This window comes from Trachypithecus francoisi, unplaced genomic scaffold, assembly GCF_009764315.1.
Source record: "Trachypithecus francoisi isolate TF-2019V2 unplaced genomic scaffold, Tfra_2.0 Lachesis_group3, whole genome shotgun sequence".
NCBI lineage: Eukaryota > Metazoa > Chordata > Mammalia > Primates > Cercopithecidae > Trachypithecus > Trachypithecus francoisi.
In genome coordinates this window covers 54,508,817-54,534,172 of record NW_022681468.1, presented here as the reverse complement: position 1 = coordinate 54,534,172, position 25,356 = coordinate 54,508,817, and the positions used below count along the sequence as shown (strand labels likewise).

Below are 25,356 nucleotides of genomic sequence, written 5' to 3'. Positions count from 1 at the left end.
ATTTTGGAATGTCTATTTCTTCCACCTACACACCTCCACTTCCTCCACCCCACCCTTTCTCAAAGGCATTTTCAGCCTTAGACAGAAGCAAGAAGTAGAAAGCCAACACCAACTGCCAATCTGTACCGTGCAGTGCTGTCTGAAGTTTAATTCCATAGGCTAGTAATTAAGTAAATGGATTCACAAACTTTGGCTGCATTGTCTTGCTATGGGATGGAACTTTGGAGGAGAATCTATACTAAAACCTTTCTCAGGTCCCCTCGATTACAGCATGAGAATAACAACGTGCATCTGGAAGGTTTGTTCTGAGAGTTAAATGTGGCAAGCAAGTGAGAGTGGCTAATCCCAGAGAAAGCTGATACAAGAGGGAATTTAAGATAACCAAGAGAATACCTGCAGCTACAAAGGAGTGGTAAACTGAAGAGGAGGTAACAAGTGAATCATCTACAGATCTACCTCCAAAGAAGCAAAGCAGGAGATGTGAAATGCTGTAGAACAGACTGAGAATGGGCAGGGAGTGTACTATGTACATAAACATCATTATATTACTAAATGATAATGGCAGCAGGTAATGTTCAGAGCTTCCTCTATCTTTAAAAGCAGGTTATTAAATGTAACATCAAATAAAAGCAGAAAGCTGAACTGTAATTGGGAATTACTTCTGAACATTTACTATGAGTCTGGCCTAAACTAAGTACTTTATGTATATTATCTCATTTAATCCTCCCAATTCTTAGAAGTAGATATTCTCATTTTCCCCTGCAAGATGTAGAAATTGAGGCTTGACAAAATTAAGCAACTGTCCAAGGATACAGCACTCATCTCCTTGAACAAAATGGAGGTGGAGCCAAGATTTGAACTCTAGTGCGACGCTCAATTATATTATCCCTCAATCCTACACATGCGCATAGAACACATGAATGAGACCTCTGAAATGATGCCATTGGCAAACCACTTATCTCCACCTTTATGTGTCAGCCAGTTGAACAGTACTAAGCAGCAGAAATCCCCACAGAACACTCCATGGCCACAAACTTTTCCAAATTGGAATTGAGAAGCAGAGTTCCTTCCTCCCCACCTCCCTTGATCCATTTATTGAATAATTATAGCCTACAAGGCACCAGGGATATACAAATAGAATACACATCCCCTTTTTTTCTAAAGCAGCTTTGGGATTTAGGGCATGAAAGAAATAAATTCTTATATAAAACTGATCATGAAGCATCCCATATCTTCAACAATGGTCATTGTCCAGGAATTGATCATTTGTAAATGATTTCCCCTAAATAAATACTTAAGTATGTATAATCTATGCAATCCAATGCTTTTCAGAGTCAAACCCTAACTGGTACCCACCAGAGGCAGGAATCTTACTCAGAGATTAAGAAAGTTACATTTTGAGTGAGAAATTCTCCAAATTGCAAAGAAGACCTCCAGTGTTATGAAGCCTGCCATAATAAACCTGGGCCTCTCCTCACCATCTACCTTTCCAATCAAATTGTTAGAAGGCTTTATGACTCTTCTGGAATGAAAGAACCAGTATGGGCAATATTTTGGAGTTCTAACTGGGGATGGTTAAATACGAAGCAGATGCATAGAACCATTAATCAAAACATTTACCACTCAATAACCACCCATCATGACAATTATTCTGAGCATTTTCATTCCAAATAACTCAAAATAAGGCTGCCAAAATGCTGCCGACTCTGACAGTAGTGTTCATTACCCCAGCTGATGAAATCACAGTGCCAAATAGGACTGCAAACCAAATAGGTGGAGGTGTGACTAGAATCATGAGTGGATATGTGGATTTATGAACTTTTCAGTGTTCAACCAAGGGACAGAAAGGAACTTGTAAGAATGACACCCCAGCTAAAGGGGACGTCTGTTCTGGGCCAGAGGAAGTAAAAAGGGGACAAAGTCTTGCAAGTGAAAACCACATAATAAATATGCACAATGCCAGAGCCCCTAGCCCAGGCCTTTTATTTCCCCTCCAGATGGTTCAGCAGCTGAAGAGCTCTGTGGAATGTCTGCATGTCCCCTCGGCTCAGCTGCTTTCCTTGACAGGGCATCATAATAGATGCTTTTGGACCTGTGTGCAGACATAGCTGTTGGGGGTCCACAGACCAGGCAGTGACAACCAGTGACTCATTTACTTACTCTACAGCTGATGTGATGAACACCGACAAACCCCACTTGGGCAAAGCTCTCCATTTATGCCTTTAGCTTTCACCATTTGGCAACTTGGAGCCTAATAATGCCAATGATCAAATTAAAGTGTTCCTTTTTCTTCTCTCTTTTCCGCAAATACTTTAACTGGCTGCAAAGATTTTCAGGCTCACCATATTGGACTAATTTCAGTATAAAGGAAAGAGTGACAAGGATAAATTCAAGTTTAGTAAAAGCTCAATAGAAAAAGCAGTTGCAGCCATTTACGAGTTTATATAGGAGAATACTTCTGCCAAAAACTAGTGCTGCTTAGCAGCAAACTGATTACTGTCAGAATGCCTCCTCTCTGCTCAGACAGTGTCTCACTCCTAACTGGATACCAAAAGCACAACAATATCACTCTGAATGAAATCATGGTATAAAAATATAACACAAAAGCTTAAATGCACAGGAAAAAAGTCACATTAAATAAATTTGAAAAAGTGGCCAGGAACGGTGGCTCATGCCTGTAATCCCAGCAATTTGGGAGGCTCAGGTGGGTGGATCATAAGGTCAGGAGATCAGGGCCGTCCTGTCTAACATAGTGAAACCCCATCTCTACTAAAAATACAAAAAAAATAGCCAGGTGCGGTGGCACGCGACTGTAATCCCAGCTACTCAGGAGGCTGAGGCGCAAGAGTCGCTTGAACCCAGGAGGCGGAGGTTACAGTGAGCTGAGATCCCACCATTGCACTCCAGCCCAGGAGACAGTGAGAGACTCCATGTCAAAAAAAAAAAGAAAAAGAAAAAGAAAAATAACAACCTTTGTCAACTACACTATAATATTTAACTAAGGGAATCCTACTAGCATTTATTCAAAAATGTAAGCAAGCTTTATTATGTTGCTATTCTGAAGGATGTAATAAACCCATGCTTTTGTTCAAGCTAATAACTGGTAGATTACCCCATCAAATAACTCAGGTTAGCTGCAGGGGAAAAAAAAAAAAAAAAAAACATTAGCCTCACACAACGTACATTCAATAACCTGTAATCAACTACTAAGTAAATTACAGAAGCAGAAAACAGAGCTTTGTTACTTTGAAAAAAGAGTTTGTTACTTAAAAAAAAAAAAAAAAAAGGAGAAAGCTTATAACAACTTCCACTTCTTGAGCCATATTGACTCACGTTAATTTAGGATGCCTGAGGCTATGAGTATGGCACCCTGAGGTGTAAGTGAAGGTGATCTCTTCTCACGTCTACGAACAATATTTTCCCAACTTTGTTTTTAAAGTGAGCATTAGGGTATAGATAGATGCTTTGTAATTTTTCCATCCAAAAGCTTGAATAAATGGTTAATTGCTGACTTAAATTGCAATAAAGAAGTGTCCTAATTTCAAACAAGGATGCTCACTTTCAGAATCTCATAATCTTTACAAAATTCTATTTTATTCATAAATAGGATAAAAATCTTTTTGCAAGCTTCACTAAGTCTCTCCATAAGCCCCTGCCCAACAGATGCAAGTTCAATAGCCAGAATTCAACCCATATAATTTATTGGCTTAAAAATGAATTGGCATCTATAAAAATAAGCTTTCTAAAAAGGCTTTACGCTGTTTAAATCCTTCTAAAATGCTCTAAGCTTGCCCACCCTTTATCAATGTAAGACTGATAAAATGTATTTTCATTATCATCATAAAATGGAAGCATCAAGATTGTTGAAATGTTAGTTTAGAAAGTCATTTGCAGTGACATTTAAAACAATTTATTTAAACATTTGACTCATGATAAGAATACTGCCTATTAAATTAAGATTGGCTGTTCAGAATTCACTGGAGCCCTATTCTCCCCCTCTGTGACAGTTAACATCTTTTGATATTAAGGGTCATTACACATCTAAAATTAAAAAGAAATAAGAAAAAAGAACCCCACGCCATTCTGAGCCAGTGCCTATTAAAATGACTGATCCTCGACATTTTAATGCAAAGACTGTGAGTATGATGGCTTCCTCTCTGTTGCCCCCTGTGAAGCCTTTCCCTGTATCGGCAATAACTGTGCCGATGTCCAACCCTGTGGAACATTCATATGACCTACCTTTTCCCCACTCTGCAGAATGCTTCCCTCTAAAGAATCACCAGAGAACAGGGAAAATAAACAAATCTGCAAACAAATTCCCAGGCAGTCCACATCACCTCCCCAAGGACACTGACAACAGCTGAAGGGACCACAACACACAAACTCGTTTTTCAGCCAGCCTGTAATGTTCCTCCTATACACACTCTGGAAATCCTCACAGCTCCCTTCAACTCCAGAGCAGGAGCCACCAATATTCCAGGTCAGCCACCTGTATAATATGCTCACCACGAGAGAAGACTCAAGGTAAAATTAAACTGACAGAAAAAAGCAATATTCCTTGTTAGAGCATCAAGCCTCCGGAAGCACGCAAACATATGTGTACGTTATGGTGTTTAAGGCCACCCAACTGAGAAACGTCGTGGTTCCAGCGGCTTCCCTCATGTGTCGGGATGGACTTTATCAGGATTCTCATCCTACAAAGCTACCACGTCAGTCATAAAAGACAACTACGCAATCTGTTTCGATGTAATAAATTCAGGAGTTGAGCTGTATGGCAAGCCCATCTTAGAAGTCCTCAACGCCAGGAGAGGATCTGTCCTAGTTAGGTGCAAAAAGCAGATCTCATAATATCCAAGTTGTCTGGAAACATGATATATGGTAGGGTAGTCTTTCCAGCTCCCATTTTGTTGGTGCCTTCACCTCGGGTCGTCACGGCTGGGGTTGGGGAAAATGCCTCTTTCCGTCTCTATCTTTTAACTTCGCAGCGAAAGCTGTAAGCAGTGACTGTTCTCATCACCTAGTGTCCTTCTGTCAGGGGCCGCTTCGGTAGCTACAGAAGCCTAGCCGCTGGAAGCTTCCTTCCCCGACACTCCACACCTCCATGCCACACCTTTTAGGCAATAACCAAATGTCATTTTGTTCTTTCCCCTTCTCCTAGGCATTACACCGGGAAACTGTTATCTCGCATCGACCCCAAACACCTTCCAAAATCTCCACTTTCCGGGCTCCAAGCAGCTCTCTGCTACTCAGACAGCCCAGGCTAACACCTCGGGTTTCCCCACGCAGCTTCCTTTTCAGCGTTTCAATCACAAGACTGTGCGGGCGGCACATGCCAACGGAACCACCACCCCTCCTGCTCCCTCGGGGACTCAAGTCTGCTCTCGGACAGCGCACAGAAGCGGCTTTCAGCTCCGGGCAGGCGGCCGGGGCTTCGGGGGTACTGGGGGTGCCCAAACCCAGGGGTGCCGCCGGACGGGGAAGCGGAGGTGCCGCCGCAGGACAGGCGCGCCTCCCAAGTCCCTAGCCACCTGCGATGCGTCCTCAACTCGCCTGCCCATCGCCACCACCAGAAACCTCAGACACCCCATTGTGTGGACAGGCAGCGCGCTCCCCCCGGCCCCGCCGCCCTCGCCTACCTTCTGTCGGTCTCTCCGGAGCGCCAGCACAGCCGGCCGCCCGCCTCCAGCGCTCTGCAAAGCGAAGGAGGACGCTTTGTTAGGGCTGTTCGAGAAGCGGGACAATACTTCGCAGCCGGCGCCGCGGTTCCGGGCGGGTGTCCTTCAAAAGGACGCGAATGGGGACCCGCGCGAGCGTCATTTCCATATGTAAGGGGCTAGCTCTTACAAAAGCGCGGCTCTCGGGGGCCGCGGGCTGCAGCGCGCATCCTCCCCACCCCCGCTGGCCCGCCCCCCGCCCGCGCCGCCGGGACCGGCCCCTCCTCCCGCCTCCGAAGCCGCCCCATCCCCGCCTAGTCCTCCCGCCCGGCCGCCGCTTCCTCCCGGCCCTCAGGGATTGCGCTCGCCCTGGCCCCGGACCCCAAATGGGAAGCCCCCGCGTGATCTGGTACCCAGTTCGCTCCGGGCGCTCAGGGCCTCGCCGACGGCGCGGGGGCAGCGCGAGGCCTCCGTGCATCCCCAGGCCGTGGGTCCGGGTCCCCGGGGTTGCGCCACTTACTGCTTCCCGGTGCTCAGGCGCCCGGCGCCGCCGCGGGAACCATGGCCGCTGGCGCACTCCGGGCTTGGCGGCGGCAGCGGCGGCGGGACGGCCGCGCCCAGCGCGCTCGGCTCCCGGCTCGGCCGCGGCCACCCGGAGCTCTGGACGCTGGGGAGGAAGGGCCCGGCCCGCGCGGGGAGGAGGAGTCAGGGCGACGCAGGCCCCGGCGCTGCTCCTCCTCTGCGGCCCGCGCGGCTCCGGCAGCTGAGGGAGGAGCAGGCGGCGCCGCCTGGGCTCTCGCGGACGCGCCCTCCCTTTCCGAGTGCCCGCCTCCGAGATCTGAAGTTAGAAACGACGGGGCTCCTGGTGCGGGTGGAGGAGGCTGGCGCCCCGAGGTCGCCGCCGAGCTGGGGCTGGCGCTGCCACCCTCGCCTCCTGCCTGTCCGCCTCCCTTTCTTTCCCAACACGCCTGCACTCACCCGCACCGCTGACACTCGGGCAGCAACGTCTCCGCGCAGAGGAAGGGCCCCCGCCTTCAGCCAGCGGGACTTTAAGGGGGGGATCCCTGTGCCTCTTTTGCTCTCGGGCGGCCCTGGATTTTCCAACCCTCGGGTGTCCACTGGCCGTCAACATTGGAAAGGGTGTTCAGGAGGCGGAAGGGCTCTAGAAGTGACTCGGTGTCCTGTAGAGCGAGCGCGACCCTCCTGCCGGGTCTACACTGGCTTCCACACCTGCCCACCGGGTCCTCACAGGCTCCCACCCCTGTGCAGCCTTCTCCGGGTGAAGCTAACCCTCGGTCGCAAGCCACACAGGACGGAAACTCCTTAGAGTTGATGGTTCCCAGCCCAACAGGTGCTCGATATTTACCGCGTCCTACCCCTACCCCAGAGTCGCCTTTCTCACTCCCCCATCCCTACACTTCTGATCTCATTGCAGTCAAATAGAATCCCAAGTCCAGGCCATGGTTCTCTTTGAGTTGCAGTGTTAAATGTATTGCCCCTGAAGGATCCGCCTGATGGATTACAACCCTCAAGTGTGGTTATTTTAGCAAGAAACTGGTGTAGCTCCGAGAGAGCAAGCAATAGACAAGAGGAAACCAGCATTCCTTGAGAATCCAGTGTGCTAGAAACTCGACAGAAATTATCTTACCTAATTCTCACATCACCCTTAGGAGGCAGACATTATTTTGCAGATGAGGAAAATGGATCTCGCAGAAGTCAAAGAGCTTCCTCAGGATCACACAGCAGGAACTCCACAGAATTGAGATTCAAAAGCAGATCACATATGTGGCAAAATTGCATAGAACTGAATATACACTCACAAATGAGAGCACGTGAAACTCTCATAAAATTTGAATAAGACATTTGGAGTACACTAGTGTCCATTTCCTGATTGTAATATTGTTCTACAGTTATGCAAAATGTTACCATTGAGAAAAATTGAGTGAGGCGTCTACAGGGGATCTCTCTATTATTTCTTACAACTTCATGCGAATTTACAGTTATCTCAAAAATTTTTTAAAAAAATTTTAAACAGATCTATCTTATTCAAAAGTCCAGGCTCTCTTCTTTCAACATGGCATATAAGTGTGCCTGCAGAATAAGAGAGAGTTATGCTCCTCTCTCCTTTTTAAACACTCTTGAATAAGTACACACACACACACACAAACACACACACTCATATACTGTATGCATGGTTGTTCAGTCATCCAGTAATAATTATACAACACACACACACAGAGCTCATTAAGAGGATAGCTAACCTGTTACCAGAATACTTACATAGGGGTCATCTTGTAAGACAGACAATAATGCTCACTGGGCACTAAAAGAGCCAACAGTCTTAGAAGGTAAGAATGAAGAGGTGTCTTTTGTGTTTCACCTAATCTCTGCCATGGACGCGTCATCCTACTGGTTACCTCTCCAAGCATCACTTTTAAACTGGCAAGAATCCTTAAGAATGATATTGCTCATTAGTTTAAAGCAGTGATTCTTGGGGGTCAGGGAATATTGGAAGTGGCATTCACTCCCTGTGCAGGAAGATCAGAATTACTGGGGATTGTGTAATTTGAAAAACACAAGATGCGTTTTCTTGAGAGGAGTAAGTGGGGTGGAGTTAGCGCTGGGACTGGGAACTGGGATCACCTCCAGCCTTGCTACAAAGCAGGGAAAGCATGGAACATGGTTACTGCATGGTGTGGGTTGGCAAAAGCAACCCTACCAAGAAAGATCATTTATTCAACACAATGGGCCTGCAATTTGGTTTGCGTTGAGCAAATGGTTAGTCTTAGTCCAGACTGGAGTCACAGGGAAAAAAAGCAGAGACTTCCTTTAGAGCCCATCACTTGATCTTTTCTCTATTAAACACAAAATAACAGCAGAAGTAGCAACCAGGATCCAATTCTACATTATAACCAATATAAGCTTAAAAAAAAGTAAATGTTTATTCAGAGTTATTACACTTTACAAACAAAACTTCACTCTTATCTGCTGCAGCTTATCTGCCTCTGATTTTTACTCTCACTTTACAAAGAAACTTGTTCAAGGACCCCGGATCCTTGAAGTATTTGAACATGAAGTTTTTGAAGGGTTTTCTGGCATATTTCACAGGACTGAACTGGCTTTCTCAGATGGTTAAAGCTCTAAAACGTTAACTAAAGAATAATCCAGGGAAGAGAAAGTTACTCTTTGTTTCTTTTCTTTCTTTTTATTTATGTATTTTATTTGTTTATTTATTTATTTATTTATTTTGAGACAGAGTCTCGCTCTGTCACCCAGGCTGGAGTGCAGTGGCCAGATCTCAGCTCACTGCAAGCTCCGCCTCCCGGGTTCACGCCATTCTCCTGCCTCAGCCTCCCAAGTAGCTGGGACTACAGGCGCCCGCCACCTCGCCCGGCTAGTTTTTTGTATTTTTTTAAGTAGAGACGGGGTTTCACCGTGTTCGCCAGGATGGTCTCGATCTCCTGACCTCGTGATCCGCCCGTCTCGGCCTCCCAAAGTGCTGGGATTACAGGCTTGAGCCACCGCGCCCGGCCTGTTTATTTATTTATTTATTTTTTTTGAGACAAAATCTCACTGTGTCCCCCAGGCTGGAGTGCAGTGGCGCAATCTTGTCTCACTGCAACCTCTACCTCCTGGCTTCAAGCGATTCTCCTGATTCATCCTCCCAAGTAGCTGGGATTACAAGTGTGCACAGTCACATCTGGCTAATTTTTGAATTTTTAGTAGAGACAAGGTTTCACTATGTTGGTCAAGCTGGTCTTGAACTCCTGACCTCAAGTGATCCTGCCTCAGCCTGCCAAAGTGCTGGGATTATAGGCGTGAGCCACTGCGCCTGGCCTGCTCTTTGTTTCTTCTTGAAGTAATTTTTAAATTAGCAATTTAGAGTCAAGATGACAAACGAGAGAGAGAGAGAGGAAGAGAGAGAGAGAGAGAGAGAGAAAGTCAGGCTTTGTAAACTTACTGGAACCTGAAAAGTTATTATTTTTTTTTCTTAGTCAAAAAAAGGCTCTAACCAAACATGGTCTACCCTCTTCCAAGTCACAGTTGGGTATAAACTATTTTTCATTCACAGAGTAGTCAAACAGCCTGTCACTCATGTAGCAGCTCCTGGCTCCTTTTAAACTTCTTTAATCGATATCTTTCTTATTTCTGTGACCATTTGAACTCAGCAGGACAGTTTTCAGGCAAGTTGCAGAGCTGTGTCAAGGACAGCCAAATTGTTAAAGTAGATGATCAGTTATAGTCTAGTCCAGGAACTCACTGCGTGAAAGAAAGGGACATCAATGAGCCCCCCAAGGCCCTAAGAAAGATGAATGAGGAAAGGGAAAAGGGAGAAATTTGAGTTCCAGACATACAAGTCAAGGGCTAAGAGCTCCAGGAGCAAAATGTTGGTGGTTAAGAACCCAGGAAGAAAGAAGGAAAGTATAGAAAAGGGAAGGGAAGGTGACAGAAGGCAAACTGATTTACACTTTTGCCCCTGGGGGACACCAATTAGAAATTAGGATTATCTCTTTATTTTCCTTATGAAGAAAATGAAAGAGGAGGAAACCAGGATTCCATACAATTTATTTTTTTAAAGTAAACATTGATTGCCTACCCTGTGCCTAATACTGTCCTGAAAGTCACACGATGTTCAAAATAAACATCAGGTTGGGCATGGCAGCTTACACCTGTAATCCCAACATTTCTGGAGGCTAAGGTGGGTGGATGCCTTGAGCCCAGGAGTTCAAGACCAGCCTGGGCAACACAGTGAGACTCCCCTTCTCTACTCTCCTTTTTTTTTTATTAGCCAGGCTGGGTAGCACGTGCCTCTGGTCCCAATTTCTCATGAGGCTGATATAGGAGGGTAAATTGGGCCCAGGAGGTCAAGGCTGCAGTGAACAATGATTATACCACTGCACTTTAGCCTGGTGAGAGAGAGAGACCCTGTCGCAAACAAAACAAAATGAAGCAAAAATCAACCCTATTTCTTGCCCTTGAGGAATGTATCTTTCTCCTTTCGGAAGGTAAAAATATGCACTCATGAGACAGTAAGGGAATGATGTTAGGTGGCATTGGACTCCAATTACGTTCTCCAGTTGGGGGACATACACACGCTACAGCAAGGCAGAGAAGAGAGCAATGATTTCCCTAAAACATGGCTTCTGTTTGAGCATTCTGAACATTGCTTTTCACATCAGGTCCTAGATCTTTTTCCTGACATTGAAGGTCCTTCCTGATCAATGCAAATGTATGTATCCTCGTTGTCTGTGGGAAACCTACCCTCCCTCCACTCTGCTCATGTGGACCTTCTAATTTTCCTCTGCTGCTCTTTCAGCCCAGATCATCAGTCCTAATGTGTATTGAATGCCTTGTATCTGTTCATTATTTGGCCCAGCAATTGAAGCATAGCAGGAAGTGGTTATTGCACATGTGTCTTTTGGATCCCATGGACTGAGCATTTAGGTACTTTCCAAACACTTGGCATTCATGTGGAGAAGAGATGTTGCATATGTATACATGGAATGGGCAGGTGGGGGGGGTTGATCTTTACTTTTGGAATTATCCCTTTTCATGTGCCTGGATGCAGGCAATGGTGTACTGTTCTGGAGACTGTAAGTGCCAAAGGACTACCACTCTAGCTTCATTTGAAGGGGGGAGGAAATGAAATGTCAGTTTAAGAGACATTCGCATTCCCTCCCTCATACACTCTTTTTTAAAAATTTTATTTATTTATTTATTTTTATTTTTGGAGACGGAGTCTTACTCTGTCACCCAGGCAGGAGGGCAGTGGTGGCATAATCTCAGCTCCTCCACTGCAACCTCTGCCTCCCGGGTTCAAGCAATTCTCCTGTCTCAGCCTATGGGGTAGCTGGGACTACAAGCACGTGCCACCATGCCCAGCTAATTTTTGTGTTTTTAGTAGACATGAGGTTTCACCATGTTGGCTAGGTTGGTCTTGAACTCCTGACCTCAGCTGATTGGCCCACCTCGGCATCCCAAAGTGCTGAGATCACAGGAGTGAACCACCACGCCCGACCCCTCCCTCATACACTCTTAAACACTAAACCAATATGACATAAAATCTTTATTTTTTTATTAGAAGAGTTTTGAATGGAAAATGAAACATTTTTCCTCAAGCAAAACTACTTTGAATCTCTAGAATTTGATGTGCACACAAAAGAAATGGCAACCCAGAAACATACATTTTAAAACATTTCTGTTCAGTAGAAATATAATGTGAGCCACACGTTGTAGTTCAAAATTTTCTAGTAGCCACATTTAAAAGAGTAAAAACATGTAAAATTAATTTTTAGATTTTTATTTAACCCAATATGCCCCAAAACACAATCACTTCAACATGTAATCAACAAAAAAGTAACAATGGGATATTTTACATTTGTTTTTGTTCTAAGCCTTTGAAACCTGGTGTGTGCCTGACATTTGCAGCACATCTCAGTTCAGACCAGCCACACGGGGCTAGTGGCTGCCACAAATGCTGTGTCAGAACAAGAAGAGGATTCGGAATCTGTCCAACCCAATTCCATTATTGTTAAAAGAAGCTGTGTTCAGGAAGCTTTGGTGCCTTGCTCAGGATCACACAGTGGATCACACACCCCTAGGCCTGACCTGTCCACCTCAGCACTCGCCTCCTGAGAGGGCTTATGACTGACTCAGACAGCTGCCATGGAATGAAATCCAGTGTTTACTAACATTTTAAAACAATCACCATCCTCTAAGTCCATTGGCCCCTCAAAATATGCTTAGACATAAAATTTCTAAAGAAAATAGCCCAATTTATAATATTTTATTTTATTTATTTTTTCTTTTCTTTCTTTCTTTCTTTTTTTTTTTTTTTAGATGGAGTCTCATTCCGATGCCTAGTCTGGAGGGCAGTGGCGCAATCTTGGCTCACGGCAACCTCTGCCTCCCAGGTTCAAGCGATTCTCCTGCCTCAGCCTCCCAAGTAGCTGGGACTACAGGCACATGCCACCTTGCCCAGCTAATTTTTGTTGTTGTTGTTGTTGTTGTTGTTGTTGTTATGGAGTTTTGCTCTTGTTGTCCAGGCTGGAATGCAATGACGCGATCTGGGCTCACCACAACCTCCGCCTCCGGGGTTCAAGCGATTCTCCTGCCTCAGCCTCCTGTAATTTTTGTATTTTTAGGTAGAGACAGGGTTTTGCCATGTTGGCCAGGCTGGTCTCAAGCTCCTGACCTCAGGTGATCCACCCACCTCAACCTCCCAAAGTGCTGGGATTACAGGCGTGAGCTACCACACCTGGCCCCGATATATACTATTTTAATACTTAGAAATGACAACCCCATAGGCCATTTGTTAAAGTCCACCCCACATGTTTTTGACTCAGCTATATTGGCATTTGAAGGGTACCCGGCAGAGAGAGGGTTGGAGGCCAAGGAGGCAGTAGCTGCTGGGCCTTGCCTGTCCTCCAGGGATGTGTGGGAGGGGTGCTTTTCTGTCTTCCATCCTCCATCCCACCCGCATCGGCTCCTGCCAGCATCCCAGGGACCCATGCTGTCTGCCATGATTAATCTCAAAGGCCTTAAAATAACTGAGTGACCTTTTTTTTTCCACTCTGCACACTTTGCAGTGCCTTATATTCTGAAGCCAAAGCCAAAATCCAAGAAAAGTGACCATTTCAAAAACAGAAAATGAGCCCGCTAGGAAGAGACCATTGCTTTCAATAATGAGAACACTGGGGAGTAAACCCAATAACGAGGACATTGTTGCACCTGGACCGATGAGAAAGCAATTAGATAGGGCATTACAAAAGGCAACATAAAGATCTTTGATTTGCATTTTGTCAACTGTGAGAGAATGGGTATAATTCTCTAAAGATGTAGTTTAGACCTCTGTACTAAAATACTGAGGTCAAAGTGATGATAAATCTTATGGCAGTGGGGTCATATCTCACTCTACATAAATTGTCTTAGAGGCTGAAGTGCTGGGGCTATGCTGATACCCAAATGCCATATTCAGACTTTAATAAAAATGTATTTTGTCACTTCATTTTTGATGTTCCCTTCTCACACATCATGCAGCCTATCTCTGGGTCCCTCAATATGCAAATAATATAGAAGGAAACAAGGGCAGCAGAGAGAAAAGTGGTGTTTATTTAGGTTTATCTGGTCACAGGTCAAGATCAAGAACCAGCCAAACTCTGTGTGTGTGTGGTGTGTGTGTGTTTGGGTGTGTGTGTTTGGGTGTGTGTGTGGTGTGTGTGTGTGTTTGGGTGTGTGTGTGTTTGGGTGTGTGTTTGGGTGTGTGTTTGAGAGTGTGTGTGTGTTTGGGTGTGTGTGTTTGGGTGTGTGTGTGTGTGTGTGTGGTGGTGTGTGTGTTTGTGTGTGTGTGTGTGTGTTGTGTGTGTGTGTGGTGTGGTGTGTGTGTGTGTGTGTGTTTGTGTGTGTGTGTGGTGTGTGGTGTGTGTGTGTGTTGGGTGTGTGTTTGGGTGTGTGTGTGGTGTGTGTGTGTGTTGGGTGTGTGTGTGTTTGGGTGTGTGTTTGGGTGTGTGTTTGAGAGTGTGTGTGTGTTTGGGTGTGTGTGTTTGAGAGTGTGTGTGTTTGGGTGTGTGTGGTGTGTGTGTTTGTGTGTGTGTTTGGGTGTGTGTGTGTTTGGGTGTGTGTGTAGTGTGTGTGTGTTTGTGTGTGTGTGTGGTGTGTGGTGTGTGTGTGTTTGGGTGTGTTTGGGTGTGTGTGTGTGTTTGTGTGTGTGTGTGTAAGATAGATAGGCAAGTGTGCTGGAAAGCTTCTGTTTGTCCCATCAGATCTTCTCCCTACTCTTCTCCACCTGCTGTATTCCCCAAGAGGTGAACCTAGATGTACTACATTAGCAGGCTCCCTCAAGCCCTAGTTCCCATTATATTCAGCTGATGGGGTAGCGCTGACAAAAGATTGGAGACAAGATGGAGCATAAGGTTGGTGCTTACTCCCTGTAGGGTCTCTGCAGGCTGGCTGCAACCCATAAAGTCACAGCTCCTGTCTCACAGCCTCTCCACACACCTCTGTCACCAGCTTGCAAAGCCACACTATCCTTTTGCCAGTGAGGCCTAAAGTTGGCAATGGCACCTCCTGATCCTAGCTTCCAGGTGGGCACTTATCCTTGTTTCTCTGAACCCAGTCCACACCTTTGTAAATAGTCCCTTTATTACTAACCTTTCTCCAAATACCTACGTCGACTTTATCCGCTATTTCCTTCTGAGACTTTGATTGATAAAGTGAGTATGCATATGTTCCTTGCTCTAGAAAGAATTCCTGTTTTCTTTATTAGCAGGATATTCCTTGAACTTTTCCATTACCCAGAATCATCACAGGTCAGTTTCCCAGAAGCAGGTCCTGAGACAAGGATTTGTATATGAGTTATATGAAAGATGTGTTAGAGGAGAGATCTCCAAGGGGGTACGTGGGAAGGCAGGAGCAACGCAGGGAGAGAAGGAGGGAAAAAAGCCAAGTGCAGGTGTTATTCAGGCAGAGTCCCAGTCTCAGCCTATTGCTGACTGGAGCTCTGGAGCGTATACTACACCTCAGAGTTTTTTTCCCAGACTTGATTCGGGGGAGCTGGGCTTTCAGTTTCCTGTACCAGTAATTCATTGGCTGTGGGCACCTCACAGCCACAGTAAGCTCCCAGGTACTTTCAGTTCTCTGTGCAAACAGGTGAAACTCCAGTAGTTCAAGGGCAACCCTCTGAAGATAGTTGCAGAAGCTCATCATTAGAAAACAAAACACACTGAAGCTGGGGCGTGGGCACACAGAACCAGCAAAAGGTATTCCAGGGCATCCGGGCAGAACAACATCAGTTTATGCCTCACATATATCTCCTGGAATTTGAAAGTATTTAGGGAGGGAGATACACTGAGTATCAGTTGACTATCAAGTAATTATCAATTAACAATAGAATTGGCCGGGCGCGGTGGCTCAAGTCTGTAATCCCAGCACTTTGGGAGGCCGAGACGGGGGGATCACGAGGTCAGGAGATCGAGACCATCCTGGCTAACACGGTGAAACCCCGTCTCTACTAAAAAAATACAAAAAATTAGCCGGGCGAGATAGCGGGCGCCTGTAGTCCCAGCTACTCGGGAGGCTGAGGCGAGAGAATGGCGTAAACCCGGGAGGCGGAGCTTGCAGTGAGCTGAGATCCGGCCACTGCACTCCAGCCTGGGCGACAGAGCGAGACTCCGTCTCAACAACAACAACAAAAAAAACAAAAAACAATAGAATTATTGGTAGACAGGAAAGCCTTATCTTTGATGCTAAGGGAACACATCCTTTGAAAAAGCACTGCATATTAATCAAATGGTATTTGCTCCAATGGACTCAGTTAATACATTTTTAGTAAAAATCAAATCAGGGTCCATAGACTTTTTAAAAGACAGTGGCATCTTTGTTGGAATTTTAGCTACCAGATGCAGGTATGTTCCATGGTATGTGTGCATGTGGTTGGTGGTGGTGGCAGCAGGGAGGGAGGGTATCAACACTTGCCATTTTCCTCTGAATCTTCTAACACTTGGAAATTTGTCATAGAAGATTTTCTCATCTGCAGTTCAAACACTTTTCAGCAGGAATTTAGCTGAAGTTGAAATCGCCATCTGGCATCTCATATTGAACCAGGTTCTTTGTGTGCCAAGAGCTTCTTCTTTTGGCAATGACGTTGACTGTGATCTTTCAAAAATGTTTCTTGGGTTGGCATTCTTGACTGAACAGAACAAGCAGCCTGTCTTGGAATTTAGGAAGAGATGTGCTGAGCAAGTTTTTGCCCCAGGAATAAAAGTGCGAGGTGAAAAGTTGAAGATTTGAGGTTTTGAAACTCCAGAATTCACATGTTTTATTGTCGTTGACCTAAAATCAGCTAGGGAAAAAAATTTCTGTGAAACGATTAGTAGAAGCAAAATGTTGCACAAGGAATATTCCATTTGAATCAATAAATCCTATTTAAGCAATTTCCAGGTGCCTACCTGCTGTAGGGACACGAGGATGACTAAGATGCAGTCTTTGCTCCTAAGTGCTTCAGCATCCACTGGCTGGAGGAGGCAGGGGATGACAGTCCCTGCCTTGATTAGGTGGATACAAGGCAGACTATACTAAGAAGCATAGCTGACATCGTCAGCCTCCTCCCAGGTACTCTGGGATTTCTCTAACCATTTCTGTGTGTTCCTCCGTCCACTTCGGAGTGCTTTTGCTGCCACTGGCCTGCACCTGTGACTCTCTTTTGGTGGCTGCCCTTGGGCTGCTGTGTACAAATGCAAGCAGAGAGCAAGAAGTGCTTGGGAACTGAATCCCTAGCTAGTGACTGCTCAGTATGGGAGAAAGCAAACTCAGCTCCCTTGTCTTAAAGAAGGACATCAATTAACGTCCAGAGTTCCCCTATGGAATAGAGCTGGGCTACTCGCCTTGGGACTTTCACCAAATTTCTCACCCTTGCTTGATCTCTTTCTCTTCTCTGTCTTACCTCCCTCATTCACTTGCCAGACTCTTTGGGAAGCATTTCCTTAACAAAACCCTTCCCTGCAAATCCTCCTCTCATGAACTGCTTCTGGGAACCCAATAAGGGGCATAATAGGAATCTGAACAAAATGCTATGGGAGCACAGAAAGGAGGGATTAATTCTGCCTGGAGAACAACGAAGTTTCCGTAAACGGAGAGAGCATTTGATCAAGGCCTTGAAACATAATTTGGAATTTTCCAGACAGATAGAATGAAGAAATGTCATGACAAATCTGGGGGAAATACATTAATGAAGGAATAATCAAAGTAATGACAGGGAGTGATAGGAGATGAGGTTGCTAGAGTTGGTTGGGATGAACTGAGGAAGAGTCTTCAATGCCATTAAAGAGTTTGACTTTTAAAGTCTTAAAAAATGGCAATAGTGAGCCATTGTAGGTTTTTGAGCAGGGGAGAAATATGATAAATCTTTTGGGAAAACAAATGGGCAAAAACACAAAAGATGGGTTGGAGAATAAGAGACAAATAGTGGAAGCCAGTTTGAGGGTCATTGCAATATTCTAAGAGGGGATGATGAAGGCCTGACTTAGAGTCCTTGACATGAGAATGAAAAGAAAATGACAGCTCTAGAGATTGAACAATTGGACTTGGCAGCTAACTGGACATATGAGGCAATAACGTGAGAAGTCAAAAGTGGCTGAGGTTGGTCTGGATCACGGTGGATAATGGTGCCATTAACCAAGAGAGAAGCCAGGAGGAGAAAATCAGGCTGAAGAAAAGTCAATGAGTTTACTTTTGGAAAAAAAAAAATTACCCAATGGCTCAAATACATTTGAATGGAATCAAAGTAATCTGAGAATGAAGAACAAACAAAAAAAGTCAGAATATTTGGATACTTATGAAGTTCTTGTTCAATTTTAGAACAAAAGCCTGGGCACGGTGGCTCATGCCTGTAATCCCAGCACTTTGGGAGGCTGAGGCAGGAGGATTTGCTTGAGCCAGGAGTTTGAGTTCACCCTGAGCAACATAGCGAGACCTCATCTCTACAGGAAAAAAACAAAATTAGTCAAGTGTGGTGGTGCACACTTGTGGTCCCAGCTACTTGGGAGGCTGAGGTGGGAGGATCCTGTGAGTCCATGAGATTGAGGCTGCAGTGAGCAGAATTATGCCACTGCACTCCAGCCTGGGTGACAGAATGAGACACTGTCTCTTAAAAAAAATTAGAACAAAAAGATACTTTTAAAAGTTAGCTTTCCAGACAGGAATCAAAACAACAAAATTAACAACAGAAACCCAGACATCCTTTAGGAATAGGAACACTTAGAATTCTGAATGCAATGCTTCAGTTTCATCACAACTGTACTTTGCTTATTGAAACTAGAGTGAGGAGTCTGTATGGTCTAAAGATTGAATCTGAAATGTTAAGTCTGTATGGCTGTTTGAAGCAATTCTTTGAAAGCAGAGCCCTATGACAATAGTGCTGAAATCAAGAAGCAAAAATAGTGCTTTTAGTGTTTACAGACTATTACCTGGGTAATGTAACCAGTTTTTTGTAGAGAGGCTTTGGAGTAATAGTCCCATCAATGGACAGTAGTCATTTCCTAGCCTTTAATTATTGTTGTTCATTTGCTTATGGCTATGGCTCTAATTTTTCTTTTTTTATTTTTGAGACAGTCTTTTTTTTTTTTGAGACAGAGTCTCTCTGTCACCCAGGCTGGAGAGCAGTGGCACAATCTCAGCTCACTGCAACCTTGCAACCTCCACCTCCCAGGTTCAAGTGATTCTTCTGCCTCAGCCTCCTGAGTAGCTGAGATTACAAGCGTGCACCACCATGCCTGGTTAATCTTTGTATTTGTAGTAGAGACAGGGATTCACCATGTTGGCCAGGCTGGCCTCGAACTACTGACCTCAAGTGATCTGCCTGCCTTGGCCTCCCAAAGTGCCGAGATTACAGGCATGTGCCACCGCACCCAGCCTGCATTGATTTTTATAAAAATCAATATGCCCATGTGGGAATTGGCATCCCTGCATTGCATTGACATTTTAAGCAGCACACAATTAGAAGAAAAAGCACCAGTCCAAATTGTTAAAAAATGTTTTAGTTTGCGGAAAAGTCTACTTCATACAAGACACATTGTTTCAAAAGCCAAATGAATTAGGGCAGCAGAGAGGACTTGCTACTCTGTAACAATGTTACATTTAAATTCTCTTTGAGAACCCTTAATACTTAGAGCCTCTATCGCTTCCTCCTATCCTAGGCAAGAGGTAGATTTAAGAAGTAAAATTATGCATGAAAATAATGGAGGAAGAGAAGATAGGAAAAATAGAAAGCAAGATAAAGAGGTCATTGGTTGTGTTTATTCATTCAATCTCTTCCTTCCTTTCTTTCATCCTTCCCCCGTCTCTCCCTTCCTCTCCCACTCCCAGGAATTATTGAATACATACTGTGTGCCAGGGACTATACTAGAAGCTAGAGATACCACACTAAACAAGTGAAACATACACACTCTCTACCCTCATGGAATATAAGTCTATCATATTTGATTTCAGATTCTATGTGTAAATAAAAGATTATCACTTTTTCTTCACCCTTGTTCTCTCTCTCCCCTTCCTATTATATGTTAAAGCATATTGGGTTCACCCATTTGTTGGGCAAATGTCCTAAACATAACCCAATTAGGCTGCCTTCATTTGAAACCCAACTCTCCCACTTAACAGTTATGTACCTTTGGTCAAGGACTTGTTGACTTTCCATCTCTTCATTTATAAAACATACATAATAGTAACACATGCCTCATAGGATGTTGTGAATATTAAAGAGTCAGTTCATTTAGAACTTAGAATGGGCTTTCGGACACAGTGAGTTATCAATTCATTTTAGCCACTGTTTTAGATTATGCACAGGAATAAAAAGATGAAACAGATTATATTTTCAAGGAGCTTACAATCTTGCAGGTGGAGACAGACAGGTACACAGATAAAGGCAGTAAAGCGTGGTAAGTGTGGTGGGTGAAATGATGAAGAACGGAGACTCTCGTCAGGGGGCCACAGAGAAGGGAGTGGTGAATTCTTTTGGTCAACTCTTTTGAGACGGATGTAATATCAACCCAAAGTAGTTTCTTATTTCCCTGACCCTTTGGTAAATGATCCTTCCCTATTAAATGCCTGTTTTGACTGCTTTATTTGCCCATAGTTGTTCCACTGTAAATTAATTACATAAGCACAAATGAAGGCTTTTCACTAATGGACATTGTGGTCCCTCTTTATTTACACTCTGCAAAAAGGACCTTCCCCAAATTGGTGAAATAAGGTTACATTTACCTGATTCTTACGCTCAGCGCCACATTTCTTACAGAAAACAGAGTTGCTCCTACAGAGGGAATATAGGTCTTTTCTTACCCCAGAAGGTAGTCAAGGTAGTCTTATTCCTTTTGCCAATGACTGGCTAAGTCATGAACATACGATTTCATTGCGGCTAATGGGACCCAAAAGGAAGTAAGCTGGGGTTCTGAGAAGGATTTTCTCAAAACTGCAAGAGTAGTTTTGTGATGAGCCACGTGATTAACTGTGATGAGTTTTGGGATGAGGCCGTGGAATAAGTGCTGGGCACAGTGCTTGAACCAGACTATGGAATTATTAATTTATTTTACTTTTACTATTTATTTATTATTTATTTGTTTATTTTAGAGACAGGGTCTCACTCTGTTGCCCAGACTGCAGTGCAGTGGCCCTATCACAGCTCACTGCAGCCTTGAATCCTAGGCTCCAGCCATCTTCCCAAAGACAGAGGTCCCAAAGACGGAGGTCTTTGGGACCTCCGTTTCCCAAAGTGCTGGAATTATGAGCATGAACCACCACTCCTGGCCTAATTTTTAAATTAAAAACAAAAAACAAAACAATATGAGACTAATGGAGGAAACACTGCTACCCTTCTCTGGATATCACTGGTCTACCCATGATGCCCGGCACTGCTGCAGCCATCTTGTAACTATGAAGGGAGATACTGCTGCCATCTTAAGGATGGCAAAGTAGAAAGATGGAAGTAAAGTGCATCCCTGAAAGCATCTTTGAGATGTCAAATTTACCTCCTTGGGCCTTGATCCACCTCCAGACTTTTTGTTGTGTCAGAAAATAACCCCTCAATTATTTAAGCCACTTTTAGATGGTTATTTTGCTTTCAGACAAATCTTTCCTACAGAAGCCTGTATTATTGTCTCCAAATATTTGGGGCACTTCTCTGCAGGAAGATTGTACATACTCTCCCTTTTAAGCCCAGGCTTGGCCATGTGACTTGTTCTGACCAATAAAACATGAGCAATGTGATGGGATATTTCCAGGTAAAAGTTTCAAAAGTCAATATGTGGTTTGACATGCTTCCTTTCCCCTGGCCCTGTGATCAGGGAAGCATGCTGAGGCAGAGCCTCCTTCAGCCTTGTTTCTCAATGACTATAATAAGCAGGGTCTTCTTGTCCCTCCCACAACGGACATGTGGAATGGACAAGAAATAAACTTGATCATTGTTGCTGCTTAAATGTGTTGTTCTTGTTATCACAGATAAATGCAGTCTATATTGACTAGTAGACATCCTGAAAGCTGTAGTACTAAAAACAATGAAGTGAAGGCAAGAGCTTGAGATGCAGGGCCTTAACCCTGAGTTGCCAGGAAACTGATTGGGAGCAGTATATGTCAATGACTAAACAGATATTGGAAAGGACAGACTCATCTCTACCCACCCCATACACTTCCTGGTTAGTGAAATGAGCCTTGGAACAGTAAGTAATTTAATCCAAATAATGCTGTGAAAATGTCTTCACTTCAATGCATTATTCAGAGTAAATTAATCACAACTTATTAAGTGTCTCTTTCGTATCTCTGACAGTCACCTCATCACTGTGCCCCACCAACTTTTTTTTTTTTTTGTAATGACCTTTCTATGCATTACCTTAACAACCTACTCAAGAGACACCTACCTAGGGGCTTTTGGTAATGGCTCAGTGATCACGTAGCTGAAATTCTGTTGCACGAATATAAAATGAGGGTGATGCGTCAGTGGTTGGGACAGGGGAGTGATGATGATGAGATATGATAGCTAATATTTATATAGCACTTGTTGTATACCAGGTTTTATTCTAAACACCTTGTATATAGTAATTCCCTTAGTCCTCACCTATAATGAGGCTGGCATTATGATTATCTCTCTTTTATGCATGAGGAAACAGAGGCACAGAGATATTAAATACCTTGCCCAAGGTAATGCAACTAAAATGTAGTGTCACTCGGATGCCATTCCAAGCAATTTGGCTCCAGAGTTGTGTTTTAACTCTGATGATTAACTAAGCAGGGAAAGGGTTGTTCCTGGGGCAGCAGTTCTTGGAGAAGCAGTTCTCAGTGGGGCCACAAGTTAACAGTCACATTGAGCTCCACCTGATTTAAATCCTACCTAGGTGTTGTCTCACAATTTGCAAAACATGTCTACGAACTGTTTTCCTCAACCATAGGCTCTGTTCTCTGAGCGTGGTGAAGAGTTAAGTAAATGAATCATGTAAAAGTCCTGCTATTGAGCTGGGCCCTGATAACCATCGACTGCATCACTGGGGCTGCTGGAGGTTTATAGAGTAGACCCTCAGAGGTGCAGAAGTCTTGGGCATGCAAAGAGTCATGCACAAGTTTGAAAATAATTTCTCTAGGAGCCTGTAGGAGGATATGAACCATAAGGCCTGGGAACAGTTAGCTATAGAGTTACTTCTGGGCTTTGTAGACACAGCAGTGACTGAGATGCACTTGGTGTCCTGGAATGGATGGCTGGGTAAGCCATTTGGACCAATTGTGATTTAAGAAGAGTAAGCCAGGCGTGGTGGCTCATACCTGTAGTTCCAGCACTTTGGGAGTCCAAGGCAGTTGGATCACAAGGTCAGGAGTTCGAAACCAGCCTGGCCAACATGACAAAACCCCTTTTCTACTGAAAATACAAATAATTGTCTGGGTGCAGTGGCTCACGCCTATAATCCTAGTACTTTGGGAGGCCGAGGCAAGCGGATCATGAGGTCAGGAGATTGAGACCATCCTGGCTAACACAGTGAAACCTCGTCTCTACTAAAAATACAAAAAAAAAAAAAAAAAAAAGATTAGCCAGGTGTGGTGGCGGGTGCCTGTAGTCCCAGCTACTCGGGAGGCTGAGGCAGGAGAATCGCGTGAACCTGGGAGGCAGAGCTTGCAGTGAGCTGAGATCATGCCACGCACTCCAGTCAGGGTGACAGAGTGAGACTCTGTCTCAAAAAAAAAAAAAAAAAATTAGCTGGCTGTCGTGTTGTGCTTCTATAATCCCAGCTACTCAGGATGCTGAGGCAGGAGAATCACTTGAACCTGGGAGGTTGCAGTGAGTCAAGATTGTGCCATTGCACTGTAGCCTGGGTGACAGGATGAGCCTCCATATCAAAAAAAAAAAAACAAAAAAAAACAAAAAAAAACAAAAATTAACTGGGCATGGTGAAGCCCACCTGTAGTCTCAGCTTCTCGGGAGTCTGAGGCAGGAGAATCACTTGAATCCAGGAGATGGAGGTTGCAATGAGCCGAGATCGTGCCACTGCACTCCAGCCTGGGCGACAGAGTAAGACTCCATGTCAAAAAAAAAAAAAAAAAGGGGGTGGGGGGAACTTTTCTGAGGCACAAGATGGGTATGTGGATGTACATGTGAGTAGGGAAGTAAGGGCAAGGGGCTTGGATCTAAAGTTGTTTTGCAAAAGCTTTGGAAATGTAGCTCAAGAGAGATAATATTTAGGCAAAATGAAACGATCTACCAGGAAGTCGTATAGGTTGTATCTCTAAAATATATTTTATATCTGAACACTTCTCACCATCTCCATGGTGAGCACTGCCAGCACCTTACCTGAGGTCACCATAGTGTCTCCTTAGACTCCTGTGTTAGTCTCCTAACTGGTCTCCCTGCTTCCATTCTTGTCCCTTCCTTTACGGCAAAAAGTCAAACTGTTTTTTCTCTACTCACACTCAACACAGAACACTTCTGGTCACAATGATATGTGAATTTTTCCCCACCAACAACCAATTCTCCAATACCAGCGGAGTGTCCTACAATTCAGTTCAATTCTGCTGCTAACTGGAGTTAGTGCAGATCTCCAAGTTCATGGCACAAATCCACAAGACTGCCCCCCACTTCAGATGCCAATTGCAAGTCATAGGTTGCCACGTTCCCCACAACTTCTGCCCAACTTGGCTTGCAAATCAGAGGCTCCCATGACCCCCTTCTTGGGTTCAATAATTTGCAAGAGCAGCTCATAGAACCCAGGAAAACAGCTTATTTACTATTGCCTATTTATTACAAAGGATATTTTAAAGGATAAAATGAGCAGCCAGACGAAGACTTACATGGGCAAAGTTCAGAAGCGTCCTGGGCGCAGGCGCTTCTGTCCCTGTGGAGCTGGGTGCGTTACCTTCTTGGCAAGTGGATGGGTTCACCCACTTGGAAACTTGCCCAACTTCCTAGTTCAAAGATTTTTATGGAGGATTTATCATGAAGGCATGATGGATTATTAACTCAATCTCCATCCCTCCTCCCTTTCCTAGGGTCTGAAGGGTAGGGCTGAAAGTTGCAAGCATCTAATCATGGCTTAGACCTTCCAGTGACCAGCCCTCATGCAGAGGCCACCAAGAGTCTCTTCATTAGAACAAAAGACTGTCCTGTTACCCAGGAAATTCCAAGGGATCCAAGGGATTAGGAACTCTGTGTCAGGAAATTACAAGGGTTTTAGAAGCTCTGTGCCAGGAACTGAAAACAGAAAGTGTGTGTGTGTGTGTGTGTGTGTGCATGTGTGTGTACATATATTATTTATTCTTTCTTGTAGAGCTGAGATCTTGCTCTGTGACTCAGGCTGGACTTCTGGGCTCAAGTGATCCTCCCTTTCAGCCTCATGGGTAGCTGGGACTACAGGCATGTGCCAGCATGCCTGGGTCAAATATATGTATTTTTATTATGTACACTGTCTCTTCCATTTGCCTCATGGTAGACACAGTGATCTTTTAAAAATGCACCCAGTTCTTGTGGCTTCTTCTCCTTAAAATAAAACCCTAATTCTTTGCTACATAATCTGGCCCTGCCTCACTCCTGGATCTCATCTCTCACTAGCCCCACTCCTGCCTTTTCCCCACACTGTAGTCCCAAGCTCCTTCCTGCTTTAGGGTCTCTGCGTTCTCTGGTCCTTCCTTTGCCTGGAATACTCTGTCCGTGCATCCCCCCACTACCACTCTCAGCTCT

The 25,356-nt window shown here is 44.6% G+C and overlaps 1 protein-coding gene and 1 non-coding gene across 11 annotated transcripts in view; one reads left to right on the top strand and one right to left on the bottom strand.

Annotated features, from left to right (window-relative positions):
• Nucleotides 1-6,314, bottom strand: part of NIN (ninein) — a 110,859-nt gene extending 104,545 nt beyond the window's left edge. For 4 of the 10 annotated variants that reach the window (XM_033188072.1, XM_033188071.1, XM_033188076.1 and 1 more), the window contains exons 1-2: nt 6,175-6,257; nt 5,637-5,690 (exon numbers count right to left, since the gene is read on the bottom strand). The gene's annotated coding sequence lies outside the window, so the exon portion shown is untranslated. Of the gene's footprint in view, nt 1-5,636; nt 5,691-6,174 lie in introns of all 10 variants that reach the window. The other 6 variants (XM_033188070.1, XM_033188077.1, XM_033188075.1 and 3 more) reach the window with 3 other exon arrangements.
• Nucleotides 6,315-20,658: 14,344 nt separating this feature from the next.
• LOC117071902 lies at nt 20,659-20,740 on the top strand. The gene has a single exon (XR_004432627.1). It is a non-coding gene; the product is annotated as a small nucleolar RNA U83B (small nucleolar RNA).
• The last annotated feature ends 4,616 nt before the right edge of the window (nt 20,741-25,356 follow it).